This window comes from Lathyrus oleraceus, chromosome 5 (genome assembly GCF_024323335.1).
Source record: "Lathyrus oleraceus cultivar Zhongwan6 chromosome 5, CAAS_Psat_ZW6_1.0, whole genome shotgun sequence".
NCBI lineage: Eukaryota > Viridiplantae > Streptophyta > Magnoliopsida > Fabales > Fabaceae > Lathyrus > Lathyrus oleraceus.
The window spans coordinates 623,677,020-623,694,968 of NC_066583.1; the positions used below are offsets into that span (position 1 = coordinate 623,677,020).

Genomic DNA, 17,949 nt, shown 5'->3' on the forward strand with positions numbered 1-17,949 from the left:
AGGCAGAGAGTAATAAGGAAACCTTAGAAAAGAAGGAACCTTATGTACCTCCACCACCTTATAAACCACCTATCCCTTACCCTCAAAGGCTTATTAAAACCAAAGATGCGGGCCAATTTAAAAAATTTGTCGACCTACTAAAACAATTAAACGTCACAATTCCGTTTACAGAAGCTATTACGCAAATGCCCTCATATGCCAAGTTTTTAAAAGAAATTCTTTCTAATAAAAGGAAACTTGAAAATAGCGAAACCGTTACACTTACTGCTGAATGTAGCGCTATAATATAGAATATGCCTCCTAAACTTAAAGACCCAGGTAGTTTCTCTATACCCTGTCACATAGGAAAATTTGTCATTGACAAAGCCTTATGCGATTTAGGAGCCGGTATTAGTGTTATGCCTTTATCCATATGCAAGAGACTTGAAATGGGAGAATTAAGACCAACTAAAATGTCTGTGCAACTAGCAGATCGTTCCGTAAAATATCCTGTAGGAATTCTTGAAAACGTTCCAGTGCGCATAGGTCAATTCTACATTCCAACTGATTTTATAATTATGGATATTAGAGAAGATGAAGTTACACCCATTATACTGGGAAGACCGTTCTTAGCAACTACCGGTGCAATCATAGACGTAAAACAAGGACGACTCACTTTCGAAGTAGGAGAAGAGAAAATTGAGTTCATTCTTTCCCAATTTTTGAAAGCACCTGCAATAGAAGATACATGTTACTTCATGGATATCATCGATGAATGCATAAAAGAAACGAAGTTAGAAAAAGACAAATCATCTGACTACCTTGTAGAAGACAAACTTAACCAATGTTTAGCAATAACACCGGACCCTACGCAATGCCTTAAGAAACCAACCTTAGACCTGAAAACACTTCCCAAGAATCTGAGATATGAATTCCTAGACTTAGAGCTTGAATGACCAGTGATAGTTAATGCTGACTTAGGAAGGCTCGAAACAGAAAAACTCCTGCATATCTTAAGAAAATATCCAACCGCACTAGGTTACAACATCACCGATCTTAAAGGAATAAGACCTTCTATTTGTATGCACCGCATCATGTTAGAAGAAGACTGTAAAACTTCTAGGGAACACCAGAGGAGACTAAACCCGATCCTGAGTGAGGTAGTGAAGAAGGAAATAACCAAGTTATTAGAGGCAGGTATCATATATCCTATATCTAATAGCAAATGGGTTAGTCCTGTACACGTAGTACCAAAGAAAGGAGGTATAACAGTCATTGAAAATGAAAATGGAGAAACTATAACCAAACGAATCGAATCGGGATGGAGAATGTGCATTGACTATAGGAAACTAAACAAAGCAACCCGAAAAGATCATTTCCCTTTACCATTCATTGACCAGATGTTAGAACGATTAGCAAAACATTCACATTTCTGCTATCTAGACGGTTACTCAGGTTTCTTTCAAATACCAATTCATCCTGATGACCAAGAAAAGACAACGTTCACGTGCCCTTTTGGTACCTTCGCTTATAGACGAATGCCGTTTGGCTTGTGTAATGCTCCTGCAACCTTCCAAAGATGCATGATGGCAATATTCGCCGATTTCCTAGAAAACATCATGGAAGTATTTATGGATGACTTTTCCGTATGCGGACAAAGCTTTGAAGAATGTCTTGAAAACCTAGAGAAAGTTCTAGAGCGATGTGTAAAAGTAAACCTAGTACTTAATTGGGAAAAATGTCACTTTATGGTACAAGAAGGAATTGTTTTAGGACACATCATCTCAAATAGAGGAATCGAAGTAGACACGGCCAAAATAGAGGTAATCGAAAACCTTCAACCTCCGAAGACTGTGAGAGAAGTACGAAGCTTCTTAGGACATGCCGGTTTTTACCGACGATTCATTAAAGACTTCTCTAAAATAACTAAACCGTTGACCGGACTATTGATGAAAGATGCTGAATTCATATTCGACAATAAATGTTTAGAAGCATTTCGAACGCTTAAACAAGCACTGATCTCCGCACCCATAATGCAGACACCAGATTGGAATGAACTATTCGAAATAATGTGTGATGCCAGCGATTACGCTGTAGGTGCTGTTTTAGGACAACGAAAAGATAAAAAGCTTCATGTTATATATTACGCAAGTAGAACTCTAGATGAAGCACAAATGAATTATGCCACAACCGAGAAAGAACTTCTAGCAGTAGTGTTTGCGCTAGATAAATTTTGTTCTTACTTAGTCGGAGCCAAAATAATCATCTACACTGACCACGCTGCTATCAAATACCTCTTAACTAAAAAGGATGCAAAACCTAGACTCCTAAGGTGGATCCTGTTACTACAAGAGTTCAATTTGGAAATCAAAGACAAGAAAGGAACTGAAAACGTAGTAGCAGATCACCTCTCTAGACATGAGAACCTTGAACCGGAAAGAACAGCAATTAACGATGACTTCTCGTACGATAAGCTTATAGCTACTTTAGAAGAAAATAACGCTGATAAACAGGTAGAAACTACCTTAGCAATATCTGTTACACCGTGGTACGCTGACCTCGTCAATTATTTAGCTGCCGGAATAGTTCCATCTACCTTATCCTACCAATAGAAGAAACAATTCTTCTACGATATAAAACATTATTACTGGGATGACCCCTTACTTTTTAAAAGAGGTCCCGATGGTATTTTTCTTCGGTGTATACCCGAAGAAGAGGTAGAAAGTATAATCCAACACTGTCACTCCGCTCCTTATGGTGGACACGCAAGTACATCCAAGACCTGCTCTAAAATCCTACAAGCCGGTTTTTATTGGCCAAGTATATAGAAGGATGTGCATGCAGCTATTAAGAAATGTGACAGATGTCAACGCACAGGAAACATATCTAGACGTGACGAGATGCCACAAAAGGGCGTTTTGGAAGTCGAGATTTTCGACGTGTGGGGAATAGACTTCATGGGACCTTTTCCATCCTCTTTCAGCAACAAATACATACTCGTGGCAGTTGACTACGTATCAAAATGGATTGAAGCTATAGCTTCCCCAACAAATGACACACGAGTAGTAACTAGACTCTTTAAGAATATAATATTTCCAAGGTTTGGTGTCCCAAGAATAGTTGTCAGTGATGGTGGATCGCATTTCATATCCAAAGTACTCGAAAAACTACTGCTTAAGTATGGCGTAAGACATAGAGTAGCGACACCTTACCACCCTCAAACCAATGGGCAAGTGGAAGTATCTAACAGAGAAATCAAACAAATACTAGAAAAAACAGTCGCCACTTCAAGGAAAGACTGGTCATTGAAATTACCATAAGCTTTTATGGGCATACTGAACTGCTTACAAAACACCCATAGGAACAACCCCATTTAAGCTAATTTATGGAAAATCTTGTCACCTCCCGGTAGAATTAGAACATAAAGCCTATTGGGCTATTAAAAATCTAAATTTAAACTATAAAGCCGACGGTGAAAAGAGAATCCTTGATATAAGCGAATTAGAGGAACTCAGAAGAGATGCTTACGAAAATGCCAGAATCTACAAAGAAAGAACAAAACAATGGCATGACAAGCGCATATCAAGGAAAATCTTCAAACAAGGCGATACAGTCCTTTTATTTAACTCCAGACTAAAGTTATTTCCGGGAAAACTACGATCTAGATGGTCAGGTCCTTTTCAAATCACTAATGTTTTTCCCAGTGGAGCAGTAGAAATTAAAGGCAAATCTATGGAACCATTTACCGTAAACGGGCAACGTCTAAAACATTATCACTATGCAGAAAACAATGAAGATTCGCAAGTCTTGCACTTAGACGAAATGCCTCCAGAAATTATAGATTGTAATTGATTGTTTTTATGTCGAGCTTGCGACATTAAACAAAGCGCTTAGTGGGAGACAACCCACAAATTATTTTATTATTTCCTTATTCTATTATTATTATTTTTCTATTTCTTCCTTAATTATTCTTTTAATTTTTGTTTAGTATTCATTCTTAATTTATTTTATTTTATTAAAAACTTTTCTCTTCTTTCGGCATTTGGCCAAATCCTGACTAAAACTCTTGTTTTTCTTTTCTCTAGCTAACACTAACCTGATGGGACATATTGATCGTATGGGTATCAAATTCAGAGGAACAACTCAGAAACAAAAGTTTGAGGAACTAGCCACGAGAGAGATGCTACCTAGCCTGTATGCTGATGACTGGGCAATGATTGCCCTTGGACTAAGACAAAGTGTCCTGTATTTGCTGAATCAGATAGGGTGGGAAACCGCTCCTATCCGTAGACAATTTGTCACTTACCGGAGACTGACTCTAGAATTCCTTAGTTCTCTGATCTATCTACCCAGCCATGGAAAAGGAATAAGCAGAGGTTTTATACAGTTCAGAATGTTTAACATGGAGTACCAATTTAATATTCAAAATTTTGCCAACCTTTTAGGCTTCCCTACATCCTTTGACACATTCACAGTGAGCCAAGAGGGACTTTTCGAATATAGAGAACTTGAACACTTTTGGGGTAACTTGACTGGAAATGACGATCCCGAGGAACATGATTTTCTCTCTGGAAACATACATAACCCGGCCTTCCGTTATTTCCATAAGATCCTGACCCACACCTTATTTGGGAAGAAGCCAAACAGTACCACAGTTTCACGTGATGAACTCTTCATCATATTTTGTGCTTCTCAGAACCGTCCAGTAAACGGTGCCACTTTTATGTTAGCAAACTTGGACCACCTTATCCAAGATGAGCGAGCACCAATCCGAATAGGCGGTTTGATAACTATGATAGGTAATGCTATTGGATTACGTCAGCCTATGCTTGACTTAAGCCCTTTTTGTGGCATTACTACTATGAGTATACCCTTCCTCTTCAACATTTTGTTTATAGCAAACCTAGGGTCTGATGAGTTTGAGCTTATTATTGATAACCAAGTTCTTTTCCTATTCACCATGCCCGATCCTAGGACTAGTGTTCATAACCGCAACAACTGGCTCTACAATCTGAACGAAACCCCCTCTCCTGCTAGATCCACTGAATCCATCCAGGACTATGAGATTTGTGATGACTATGAGATTCATGATGACCAGATTCCTTATGCTGAATCAGATCCTCAGACACCATCTGGATATTATGATATTGATCCTCCTCCTCAACCTGCTCAGACCGAAGAATCGGCAATACCCGACCTTAGACATCATATGCCCGGAACTGATTATAACACTGCCATGGAAGCTTTGATGTCAGAACAAGATGCCCTCAAAGAAGAGTTCACTAGCCTGAGGCACGATTTTCTGGGATACATGAACAGTATGACAAACCAGTTTCACGAGTTGCTATACCGTGTTAACTCATTTGCTCCTCCGGCCAGAGATCGTGCAGATGGATAGAATTTATTTATTTTTCTTAGTTATTTAGTCTTAAGCTAGATTAATTCGTTAATGTTATTTCAAATTATATTCGTATTTGTTTCTCTTTCACACTTTTTGTTTTTCTCCATTGTTACATTATGATTATTTTATTGAAGCTATTTATTCATTTTATTATGTAATATCTATTATGCTCTCTACTGTTGCTGCCTACACGACTTATTAAAGAATAATATATTTATGCATCATTGTGCAAAGTAGAATGACATGCAGAAAATTAATTAGCAAAATAAAATAATCAAAAGCAAAACAAAACAAAAAAATAATAAAAATAAATTACCAAGTTATTCTGAAGAACGCTAGCTGAAGCCATGCCAAAAAGACTGTGTGACGAGCGTCACACAATCTATGACGGACGGCATGCCAAGTACCTGTTACGACTGTCACGCCCCTGTGACGAGCGTAACACCTTTCTGACTAGGTGAACGTTACAGTGCCGTTAGAGACGAACGTTACACCCTTTTACTTTTTACCTTCCCCATTTATTCCCATTAACCCACATTTATTCACTTTTCAACCACCTCCTTTCCAATTTCCAAATTCTTTTCCTATAAATACCCATCAAAACCCTCCTCCATTCACCACAAACCACTCTCTAATATCAAATACATTTCTTTCTTTCCTTTACCACTCCTTTAAATTCACTCATCAGTATGGCGGGAAATCAGAATTTCGGAAATATCATCTTCCGATCCGGAGATGAAAACTATCAAAGGGAGCAATTCGAGCGCTTTCAACAGCGAGGCGTCATCTCTACCAGGTATCCTGATTCAACTTGTTTACAACAATTAGGATTACTTCAAGGTATCGAGTGGATGCTCCGCCTTGCCGATCTAACCTTTCTATGTACGCATAATCAACCCACCTACCCCTCCCTAACCTTAGAATTCTTAAGCTCATACGCGTACAACACTCCAGCCGGTGAGGACGAATTCTTAACCGGTACCGCAACCTTCCGTATGTTCAACACTGAGTACTCCTTAACCCAAAACCAATTGAGTACCATGCTACAATTTCCCACAGAAGGTCAAGTCTACCCCAGAATCCCTCCAAACCTAAACTGGAGCACAGTTGCTGCTTTCGACCTCTTTAGGAAAATATCCGGAGTAGATGCCAACAACTGGGAAGAGCTCCTTGTTTCCCATATACATAACCCAACTATACGGTACTTTATCCGTATCCTACAAAACACCGTTTTTGGAAGACCGAACAACAGCAAGGTCAACGCAAAGGAACTCTTCTTCCTCGAATGCGTCTTCGAACCGAATGCTAAGGTAAACGCCGCCTCCTTCCTATTTCATCATATCCGCACCTTATGTGCTAGAGGCTGTCAACCTTTTGTAATTGGTGGATTAATAACCACCATAGCACTTGGCTTAAACCTAGGGGACCGACTCCAAACTTTAGAATCTTTACCTCCCCTATTTATGGATATAGGCTACTGTCGGTCCAGCCGCCTAATCAAGAACCGAGTAGGCGGAAAATACTACCTTATGGTGAATAACCAGGCCGTCCCAAGCGTTGTTCTCCCCAACATTTCCCTAACCGATGTCACCAATCCCAACTGCCACCTCTATGATCTGAATGCTCCCGAAGTTACCGAGCCTTCGCATACAAACCCGTCTGCAGACGAGTTCGAAGAAATGGAGCAAGGTGATAACGCTCCTGAACAACAATCAGTCCCGCTCAACCCTTCCGATACTGCAGCTGGCCCATCCTCCCGACGTCGTCGACGAAGAAGGCCTGCAACCAACGACGACATCATGGATGCCATTGATGGTATGCAAGCACAGAATCTCGAAATGATGCAAATGATGCGCCAAATGCAACAACAGCAGGCAGAGAGGAATAACATAACCGATCAGCGGTTCACCGAGTTGTTTAGCAGGTTCGACAACTTAGACTTACGTCAGCGATCACCAGGCCCAAGAACAAGAGGCGGAAGGCAACCTTAACTTTTCTTTTTCCTTTCCTTTTTGTATTTCATTTCTTTTCCTTCAAACATTGAGGACAATGTTTTATTCAAGTATGGGGGGGAAAACCATGTTCTTTCTATCCTCCACTTTCCTTTTCAAGTATGTACTTTTCCTTTCATTGTTATTTCCCTTTCTTATTTGTTATAAAAAAAAAATATTATCATAATATAGATTTATTTTAAGTTAAGTCCCTAGCGTGAAAAACTTTCTATTATCTATTTCCCCTCAAATTTTCATGAGCCATAACAAAAATTTAACACACCCAATAAGTATAAAGGTTGCTTATTTTATAAAACTTGAGTGAAATCAAGACAAAAATTATTACCATAACAACGCTCTGAGAACCTCAACACGTTAGATAAGGATAAGCACCTATTATACCAAGTCCATGGACTTTTAACCTTATAGTAACCCCAAGTAGTTTATACGAGAAGTCAGCACCATCTTAATAGCAAACTACGTGGAGAGCCGATGAATATAAGTGAATGATTCCCATAGCGAAAAAAAAAATTATATATATCAGGAAATGCACTAATTAAGTTAGGTGATCCTTACCAGATCATTTAATCTAAAGGCTGCAGATCATACAAAAGCATAATACGAGAGATCCATTATGAGTTGGTTCAGTAGGTATCTGGTACTGAACTTGGTAGGGCGGACTACGGTCCGATCCCCCACAATTTGCAATGGACTGAATAACGAAGTTATCCGACTTATGTACCAGAACTTCTAGATAAAAGGGGATCAGAATCACTAACCGGTTACTCCACTATGTGCGCGAAAAGATAAAGGGCTTAATGTGATTTCGCTAGAATGAAAACGGGTGAAATAAGAGTAAAGGAACTAGGACAGCTATAATGGCATTACTTGAACTGGTTTGCATGAGGTGAGGTTATCTGGGGTTGTGACGTGATTGTCGATGTCAAGATTAAACTCAAGTTACTTCTAAACAAGGTTTACATGCAACCTAGTACGAATTGATGTGTGTTTTGAAATTTCATCTGGCTAAAATTTTTAAGTTCTATACCGTATTTTGCTTGAGGACAAGCAAAGATCTAAGTATGGGAGAGTTTGATAACATGAAACTATATCACATTTTAGGACTTAATTCAATTAAATTATATTATTATTTACTTTAATTTATTTCATTTTATCGGATGTTACGCGGTATTTTCTTTCTATTTATCTCAGGTATCTATTTGAAGCAAAAGTAAAAAAAAGGAAGAAAAGGAGGTGCAAAAAGAAGTTTTTGGAAACAAATAGCAAAAGCCAAGCCCAACCCAAAGAAGGCACAGGCGTTGTGCCTGTGACGAGCGTCACAAAGGTTGTGACGAGCGTCACGCTATATGCACTTGTGTGACGAGCGTCACACATGGTGTGACGGACGTCACACCATTCCCCTATATTTGAGGCACAAGGAACGCTTCAGAGAAGTTGAGTCCTATTTCCACGCCCAACTATTCTGCACGTTGAAGACTTTTGACGCGGAAGGCAGTTGCAGGAGGTAGCATATAAATAGTAGCTTTTTGGAAAGCTCTAGGTTCCACGCTTCCACGCTTTTTCCAAATTTTTGCCGTTTTCGCATTTTTTCTTCTTCCAGCAGCTTAGGCATATTTTTACAGTATTACTTTTACAAATTTCTATATTGTTTTCTTTTGCAATTCTATTTTCTTTTCTAGCTCTTAATTAATTTTTTGCACAATAGTTTCTACACCGGAAACTATTGTGTACCTTTTACCGGATCTAACCTTACGTTAGAATCTAGTTTTTTATTCCTTCCTTCGTTTTATTTTTCTGCCTGATTGAAGAACTCAAGAACAAATCCAACCGGTCTGTGGTGGAGTGTTCAAGACTGCTATTTAATTATTCAGGTTCTTTATTTATTTGTTGAATTTATATATGCTTGTTTTTATTATTAATTTTTGCTGCTTGCCTGTGATGAATATGTTTATGCATGTTATTTATTTAAGTCTGTTTAGCATGTCTGGCTGATTTATTTAGGTATCGGTATGTAAAGTAAGCGGAATGAAGGAATCAAAACTAAGTTGGTTTAATTAAGTTTAAAATTAAAATCACTCTTTTTACGGTCTCAATTTACAGGTTTAATAACAAAGTTTTTGTACGAAAGTAAAAGACATAAAGAAGTTAAAATCAATAGAGCGAGAGTTTGAGGTTTTGACTGGACAGTGTAAATTGGACATTAATTCTAGATCAGGGGGAGAGCAATTTTTAGAGTTAATTAAATTCTAACCTTTTTCAAAAATTATTTTTAAAGATTGGATGTGAGGACGAGAGTTAAGCATTTGAATTTAATTATATAACCTAAGTCAACAGAGCAAGAGTTTGAGATAAGGGTGTTTAAACGATTAGTGTTTTCTTAAAAAGAGTTTCTACGGATTCTATTGTTTTCAAAAAGTGGTTTTTGACTTAACTATAAGTGACAGCTACGTTAATATAAAATCATAGTTTATTCAACAGAGCGAGAGTTTGAGATAAAACTTTTAACCAATGGCGTCAACTGAAAAGATTTACTTTAAAACCAAGAAACCAATAAAGGATTGATTCCCTAATTACGACGAATTACATACCGATATCCGCTTATTAGATATTAATTTTAGATCTTATTTTAGTTTTAGCCTTTTCCCCCAAAAATCAAAGTATTACCTGCCTTAGCTTTACGAAGTAACCTTAGATAACGGTATATCGATTCATAAGTCCCTGTGGGATCGATATCTTTTAAAACTACGCGATAGAACTGTGCACTTGCAGTTTGTACCCCAATTCGACTCATAAAGTCGAGCGATCACTTGTCGCTTACCAAGATCACTCACTCTGAGATATGGAGGTGGTTGAATCCCAACGTTAAATATTTTCATATGTTTAGCATTACACTTGATTCAAGTTACTATTTGGAAAGAAGCCTACTTGCTTCAATCCGCTGTTTGGAATGATGATTAAGCTCTTCTCTCCCGTGTTTGATATTTCGTTGGAAGTTAGCTCGAAACTTCATATCCCTTGTATAAAGGAGTTCAATAGTTCAACCCACTCATATTAATTACTGTATCTTCTCAGGATTAAATCTTACAGAGAGAATTAGGTCACTTCATTTTGACCGAACTTCTATAATTGATGGCGTTATAATCTCTAATTATAAACTCTCTATTTTTTGCTTATTTATATTTCCACTGATAATTTATTGAAAACATATTCAAAATGTTTTTCAGCTTTGAAAATAATTATAAAACTTTTTCAAACTACAGTTTTTATGAAACACACTATTCACCTCCCTCTTATGAGTGGAGTCCCATGTTCAACAATGACTTAATATGTTTTGAGTTTCATTGATAGATAAAAACAGAGATTTAAAATTTTGATCCGACCTACCGGATTCAAACCAGTGACCTAAGGATGTCTGTTTGACAACTACAGTCCTCCGTTCTACCAACTGAGCTAAGTTCGGTTGTTGATTTCCTTCGTTCATAACTAAGAATATAATCATTTAAAACACGGGGCACGCAATTTGTGTGTATTGTGAAGGTGAGGTGCTAAGATTATCATTTCAATGTAGTAAAGACATTTATATAAGTTATATTAAAATTTTGTTTATATCAATTAATTCAAAGTTAACATGAAATTGAAACTCTTTGTCTTTGTTTGGAACATGAAGAAGGATAAGAGATTGACAAGATCATTAGCATTCAAAACGACCATGACAAAGAATTTGAGAACTATGGCTTCTCTTGATTTTGCACTACTAAAGGGATTTCCCATGAGTTATCTGTCCTCGTCACACATCTGTAGAATGAGATTGTCAAAAGGAAGAATCGTGCTTTGCAAGAAATGTCGAGACTTATGGTCCATGTCAAACATATACCACATCCATTTGGGGTAGAAGTAATGAATATTGGTTGTGATATTCACAATCGACTAACAAACTTGTCGCTTACCAAGATCACTCACTATGAGAAATGGAGGGGGATGAAGCCCATGTTAAATATTTTCATATGTTTAGCATTACACTTTATTCAAGTCACTATTTGGAAATAAGACTAACTGCTTCAATCCGCTGTTTGAATTGAGTTTCATTGATAGATAAAAAGAGAAATGTAAAATTTTAATCCAACCTACCGGATTCGAACCAGTGACCTAAGGATGTCTGTTTGACAACTACAGTCCTCCGCTCTACCAACTGAGCTAAGTTCAGTTGTGGATTGCATTTTTTATAACAAAGAATACAATTGTGTAAAACACCGCATGTATCTTGTGTGTATTCTGTAGGTGAGGTGACCAAGATTATTATTTTAATGTAGTAAAGACATTTATATAAGTTATATTAAAATTTTGTTTATATCAATTAATTCAAAGTTAACATGAAATTGAAACTCTTTGTCTTTGTTTGGAACATGAAAAAGGATAAGAGATTGACAAGATCATTAGCATTCAAAACGACCATGACAAAGAATTTGAGAACTATGGCTTCTCTTGATTTTGCACTATTAAAGGGATTTCCCATGAGTTATCTGTCCTCGTTACACCTCTGTAGAATGAGATTGTCAAAAGGAAGAATCGTGCTTTGCAAGAAATGTCGAGACTTATGGTCCATGTCAAACATATACCACATCCATTTGGGGTAGAAGTAATGAATATTGCTTGTCATATTCACAATCGACTAACAAACTTGTCGCTTACCAAGATCAGTCACTATGAGATATGGAGGGGGATGAAGCCCATGTTAAATATTTTCATATGTTTAGCATTACGCTTTATTCAAGTCACTATTTGGAAATAAGACTAACTGCTTCAATCCGTTGTTTGGAAGGACGATTAATCTCTTCTCTCCGGTGTTTAATGTTTAGTTGTAAGTTAGCTCGAAACTTCATATCCCTTGTATAAAGGAGTTCAATAGTTCAACCCACTCATATGAATTATTCTATACTCTCAAGATCAAATCTTGCAGATAGATTTAGGTCACTTCACTTTGACCGAACTTCTATAATTGCTGGCGTTATAATCTCTAATCATCAACTCTCTATTTTTTGCTTATTTATATTTCCACTGCTAATTTATTAAAACATATTTAAAATGTTTTTATGAAACACACAATTCATCTCCCTCTTATGAGTGGAGTCCCATGTTCAACAATGATTTATTATGTTTTGAGTTTCATTGATAGATAAAAAGAGAAATGTAAAATTTTAATCCGACCTACCGGATTCAAACCAGTGACCTAAGGATGTCTGTTTGACAACTACAGTCCTCCGCTCTACCAACTGAGCTAAGGTCGGTTGTTGATTGCATTTTTTATAACTAAGAATACAATTGTGTAAAACACCGCATGTAATTTGTGTGTATTCTGTAGGTGAGGTGACCAAGATTATTATTTTAATGTAGTAAAGACATTTATATAAATTATATTAAAATTTTGTTTATATCAATTAATTCAAAGTTAACATGAAATTGAAACTATTTGTCTTTGTTTGGAACATGAAAAAGGATAAGAGATTGACAAGATCATTAGCATTCAAAACGACCATGACAAAGAATTTGAGAACTATGGCTTCTCTTGATTTTGCACTACTAAAGGGATTTCCCATGAGTTATCTGTCCTCGTTACACCTCTGTAGAATGAGATTGTCAAAAGGAAGAATCGTGCTTTGCAAGAAATGTCGAGACTTATGGTCCATGTCAAACATATACCACATCCATTTGGGGTAGAAGTAATGAATATTGCTTGTCATATTCACAATCGACTAACAAACTTGTCGCTTACCAAGATCACTCACTATGAGAAATGGAGGGGGATGAAGCCCATGTTAAATATTTTCATATGTTTAGCATTACACTTTATTCAAGTCACTATTTGGAAATAAGACTAACTGCTTCAATCCGCTGTTTGGATTGAGTTTCATTGATAGATAAAAAGAGAAATGTAAAATTTTAATCCAACCTACCGGATTCAAACCAGTGACCTAAGGATGTCTGTTTGACAACTACAGTCCTCCGCTCTACCAACTGAGCTAAGTTCGGTTGTGGATTGCATTTTTTATAACTAAGAATACAATTGTGTAAAACACCGCATGTAATTTGTGTGTATTCTGTAGGTGAGGTGACCAAGATTATTATTTTAATGTAGTAAAGACATTTATATAAGTTATATTAAAATTTTGTTTATATCAATTAATTCAAAGTTAACAAGAAATTGAAACTCTTTGTCTTTGTTTGGAACATGAAAAAGGATAAGAGATTGACAAGATCATTAGCATTCAAAACGACCATGACAAAGAATTTGAGAACTATGACTTCTCTTGATTTTGCACTACTAAAGGGGTTTCCCATGAGTTTTCTGTCCTCGTTACACATCTGTAGAATGAGATTGTCAAAAGGAAGAATCGTGCTTTGCAAGATATGTCGAGACTTATGGTCCATGTCAAACATATACCACATCCATTTGGGGTAGAAGTAATGAATATTGGTTGTGATATTCACAATCGACTAACAAACTTTTCGCTTACCAAGATCATTCACTATGAGATATGGAGGGGGATGAAGCCTATGTTAAATATTTTCATATGTTTAGCATTACACTTTATTCAAGTTACTATTTGGAAATAAGACTAACTGCTTCAATCTACTGTTTGGAAAGATGATTAATCTCTTCTCTCCGGTTTTTGATGTTTTGTTGTATGTTAGCTCGAAACTTCATATCCCTTGTAAAAAGGAGTTCAATAGTTTAAGCCACTCATATGAATTATTGTATACTCTCAAGATCAAATCTTGCAGATAGATTTAGGTCACTTCACTTTGACCGAACTTCTAGAATTGCTGGCGTTATAATCTCTAATCATCAACTCTCTATTTTTTGCTTATTTATATTTCCACTGCTAATTTATTAAAACCTATTTAAATTTTTTTTATGAAACACACAATTCATCTCCCTCTTATGAGTGGAGTCCCATGTTCAACAATGATTTATTATGTTTTGAGTTTCATTGATAGATAAGAAGAGAAATGTAAAATTTTAATCCGACCTACCAGATTCAAACCAGTGACCTAAGGATGTCTGTTTGACAACTACAGTCCTCCGCTCTACCAACTAAGCTAAGGTCGGTTGTTGATTGCATTTTTTATAACTAAGAATACAATTGTGTAAAACACCGCATGTAATTTGTGTGTATTTTGTAGGTGAGGTGACCAAGATTATTATTTTAATGTAGTAAAGACATTTATATAAGTTATATTAAAATTTTGTTTATATCAATTAATTCAAAGTTAACATGAAATTGAAACTCTTTGTCTTTGTTTGGAACATGAAAAAGGATAAGAGATTGACAAGATCATTAGCATTCAAAACGACCATGACAAAGAATTTGAGAACTATGGCTTCTCTTGATTTTGCACTAATAAAAGGATTTCCCATGAGTTATCTGTCCTCGTTACACCTCTGTAGAATGAGATTGTCAAAAGGAAGAATCGTGCTTTGCAAGAAATGTCGAGACTTATGGTCCATGTCAAACATATACCACATCCATTTGGGGTAGAAGTAATGAATATTGCTTGTCATATTCACAATCGACTAACAAACTTGTCGCTTACCAAGATCACTCACTATGGGAAATGGAGGGGGATGAAGCCCATGTTAAATATTTTCATATGTTTAGCATTACACTTTATTCAAGTCACTATTTGGAAATAAGACTATCTGCTTCAATCCGCTGTTTGGATTGAGTTTCATTGATAGATAAAAAGAAAAATGTAAAATTTTAATCCGACCTACCGGATTCGGACCAGTGACCTAAGGATGTCTGTTTGACAACTACATTCCTCCACTCTACCAACTGAGCTAAGGTCGGTTGTTGATTGCATTTTTTATAACTAAGAATACAATTGTGTAAAACACCGCATGTAATTTGTGTGTATTCTGTAGGTGAGGTGACCAAGATTATTATTTTAATGTAGTAAAGACATTTATATAAGTTATATTAAAATTTTGTTTATATCAATTAATTCAAAGTTAAGATGAAATTCTAACTCTTTATCTTTGTTTGGAACATGAAAAAGGATAAGAGATTGACAAGATCATTAGCATTCAAAACGACCATGACAAAGAATTTGAGAACTATGACTTCTCTTGATTTTGCACTACTAAAGGGATTTCCTTTAGATGATCACTTTGCATGTATATGTTAGATCAACAAAACTTATAAACTCCTTTAGATGATAAACTATTTCACAAAGTCCTCCCAATGTGTTTATGTCTAACACACATTGTGAGTTTTCCCATTTTGATCCATTGTTTATCTCTAACACAATCTATCAAAATGACAACTTTTTGGTTCAACCTTATGGTGAACAAAATCATTCATTACTATCTCTAGCTAACAAACAAGATTGGATGAAAACCTAGGTTAAGAGTTGGTAAACATCTCTCGATCATAAACCAACACAAAGAGTTTTCAATAAGAACAAAGTTTTCACCATATATTCACCATTAAAGAGTTTACAAATGAAGATCCTTACATTTACACAGAAAGCTAATGATCATCTACATCTAACCTTGACAAAATGAAGGACTTAGCTACTCATTTTCATGGTAGCTTGTTCAACAAGTTTCGGAAGAAGGTTGATCAACATCCGAGTCGAATAATCGAGATTGGATGGGAATCCACCTTCTTTTTGTGAAAAATTGTTAAGAGATGAAGAGAAATGATTTCTAGGTCACCAAAGATCCTCTAAGAGCAATTGTGGAAAAATATCTAAAAAGTACAAAAGTATGGAGGTGCAAAAGTATGGCTCCAAAAAGTAGCCCTTGCTACTTATAGAGTTGCTACTGAGCTGTCATGCTCGCTAGGCGAGCAGAATGGCTCGCCTAGCGAGCCCCTAAATGAGGCACCTAAGGCACCTGCGCCCAGAGAAACAACCATTGCCAGACTGTCATGTTCGCTGAGCGAACAAAACCTTCGCTAGGCGAAGCTCACACTTCAACCTTCGCTCCAACGAGCTTGAGAGGTTTTGCTGACAAGATCATTAGCATTCAAAACGACTATGACAAAGAATTTGAGAACTATGACGTCTCTTGATTTTGCACTACTAAAGGGATTTCCCATGAGTTATCTGTCCTCGTTACACCTCTGTAGAATGAGATTGTCAAAAGGAAGAATCGTGCTTTGCAAGAAATGTCGAGACTTATGGTCCATGTCAAACATATACCACATCCATTTGGGGTAGAAGTAATGAATATTGCTTGTCATATTCACAATCGACTAACAAACTTGTCGCTTACCAAGATCACTCACTATGAGATATGGAGGGGGATGAAGCCCATGTTAAATATTTTCATATGTTTAGCATTACACTTTATTCAAGTCACTATTTGGAAATAAGACTAACTGCTTCAATCCGCTGTTTGGAAGGACGATTAATCTCTTCTCTCCGGTGTTTAATGTTTAGTTGTAAGTTAGCTCGAAACTTCATATCCCTTGTATAAAGGAGTTCAATCGTTCAACCCACTCATATGAGTTATTCTATACTCTCAAGATCAAATCTTGCAAAGAGATTTAGGTCACTTCACTTTGACCGAACTTCTATAATTGCTGGCGTTATAATCTCTAATCATCAACTCTTTATTTTTTGCTTATTTATATTTCCACTGCTAATTTATTAAAACATATTTAAAATGTTTTTCAAATTTAAAAATAATGATAAAAGTTTTTCAAACTACAATTTTTATGAAACACACAATTCACCTCCCTCTTATGAGTGGAGTCCCATGTTCAACAATGATTTATTATGTTTTGAGTTTCATTGATAGATAAAAAGAGAAATGTAAAATTTTGATTCGACCTACCGAATTCGAACTAGTGACCTAAGGATGTCTGTTTGACAACTACAGTCCTCCGCTCTACCAACTGAGCTAAGGTCGGTTGTTGATTGGATTTTTTATAACTAAGAATACAATTGTGTAAAACACCGCATGTAATTTGTGTGTATTTTGTAGGTGAGGTGACCAAGATTATTATTTTAATGTAGTAAAGACATTTATATAAGTTATATTAAAATTTTGTTAATATCAATTAATTCAAAGTTAACATGAAATTGAAACTCTTTGTCTTTGTTTGGAACATGAAAAAGGATAAGAGATTGACAAGACCATTAGCATTCAAAACGACCATGACAAAGAATTTGAGAACTATGACTTCTCTTGATTTTGCACTACTAAAGGGATTTCCCATGAGTTATCTGTCCTCGTTACACCTCTGTAGAATGAGATTGTCAAAAGGAAGAATCGTGCTTTGCAAGAAATGTCGAGACTTATGGTCCATGTCAAACATATACCACATCCATTTAGGGTAGAAGTAATGAATATTGCTTGTCATATTCACAATCGACTAACAAACCTATCGCTTACCAAGATCACTCACTATGAGATATGGAGGGGATGAAGCCCATGTTAAATATTTTCATATGTTTAGCATTACACTTTATTCAAGTCACTATTTGGAAATAAGACTAACTGCTTCAATCCGCTGTTTGGAAGGACGGTTAATCTCTTCTCTCCAG

The 17,949-nt window shown here is 36.3% G+C and overlaps 3 non-coding genes across 3 annotated transcripts; all 3 read right to left on the minus strand.

Annotated features, from left to right (window-relative positions):
- Positions 1-12,591: 12,591 nt before the first annotated feature.
- Positions 12,592-12,677, minus strand: TRNAY-GUA (transfer RNA tyrosine (anticodon GUA)). Its single transcript is given in 2 exon segments — positions 12,592-12,627; positions 12,641-12,677. It is a non-coding gene; the product is annotated as a tRNA-Tyr (tRNA).
- A 656-nt stretch (positions 12,678-13,333) lies between these two features.
- Positions 13,334-13,419, minus strand: TRNAY-GUA (transfer RNA tyrosine (anticodon GUA)). Its single transcript is given in 2 exon segments — positions 13,334-13,369; positions 13,383-13,419. It is a non-coding gene; the product is annotated as a tRNA-Tyr (tRNA).
- A 995-nt stretch (positions 13,420-14,414) lies between these two features.
- On the minus strand, positions 14,415-14,500 carry TRNAY-GUA (transfer RNA tyrosine (anticodon GUA)). Its single transcript is given in 2 exon segments — positions 14,415-14,450; positions 14,464-14,500. It is a non-coding gene; the product is annotated as a tRNA-Tyr (tRNA).
- Positions 14,501-17,949: the final 3,449 nt, after the last annotated feature.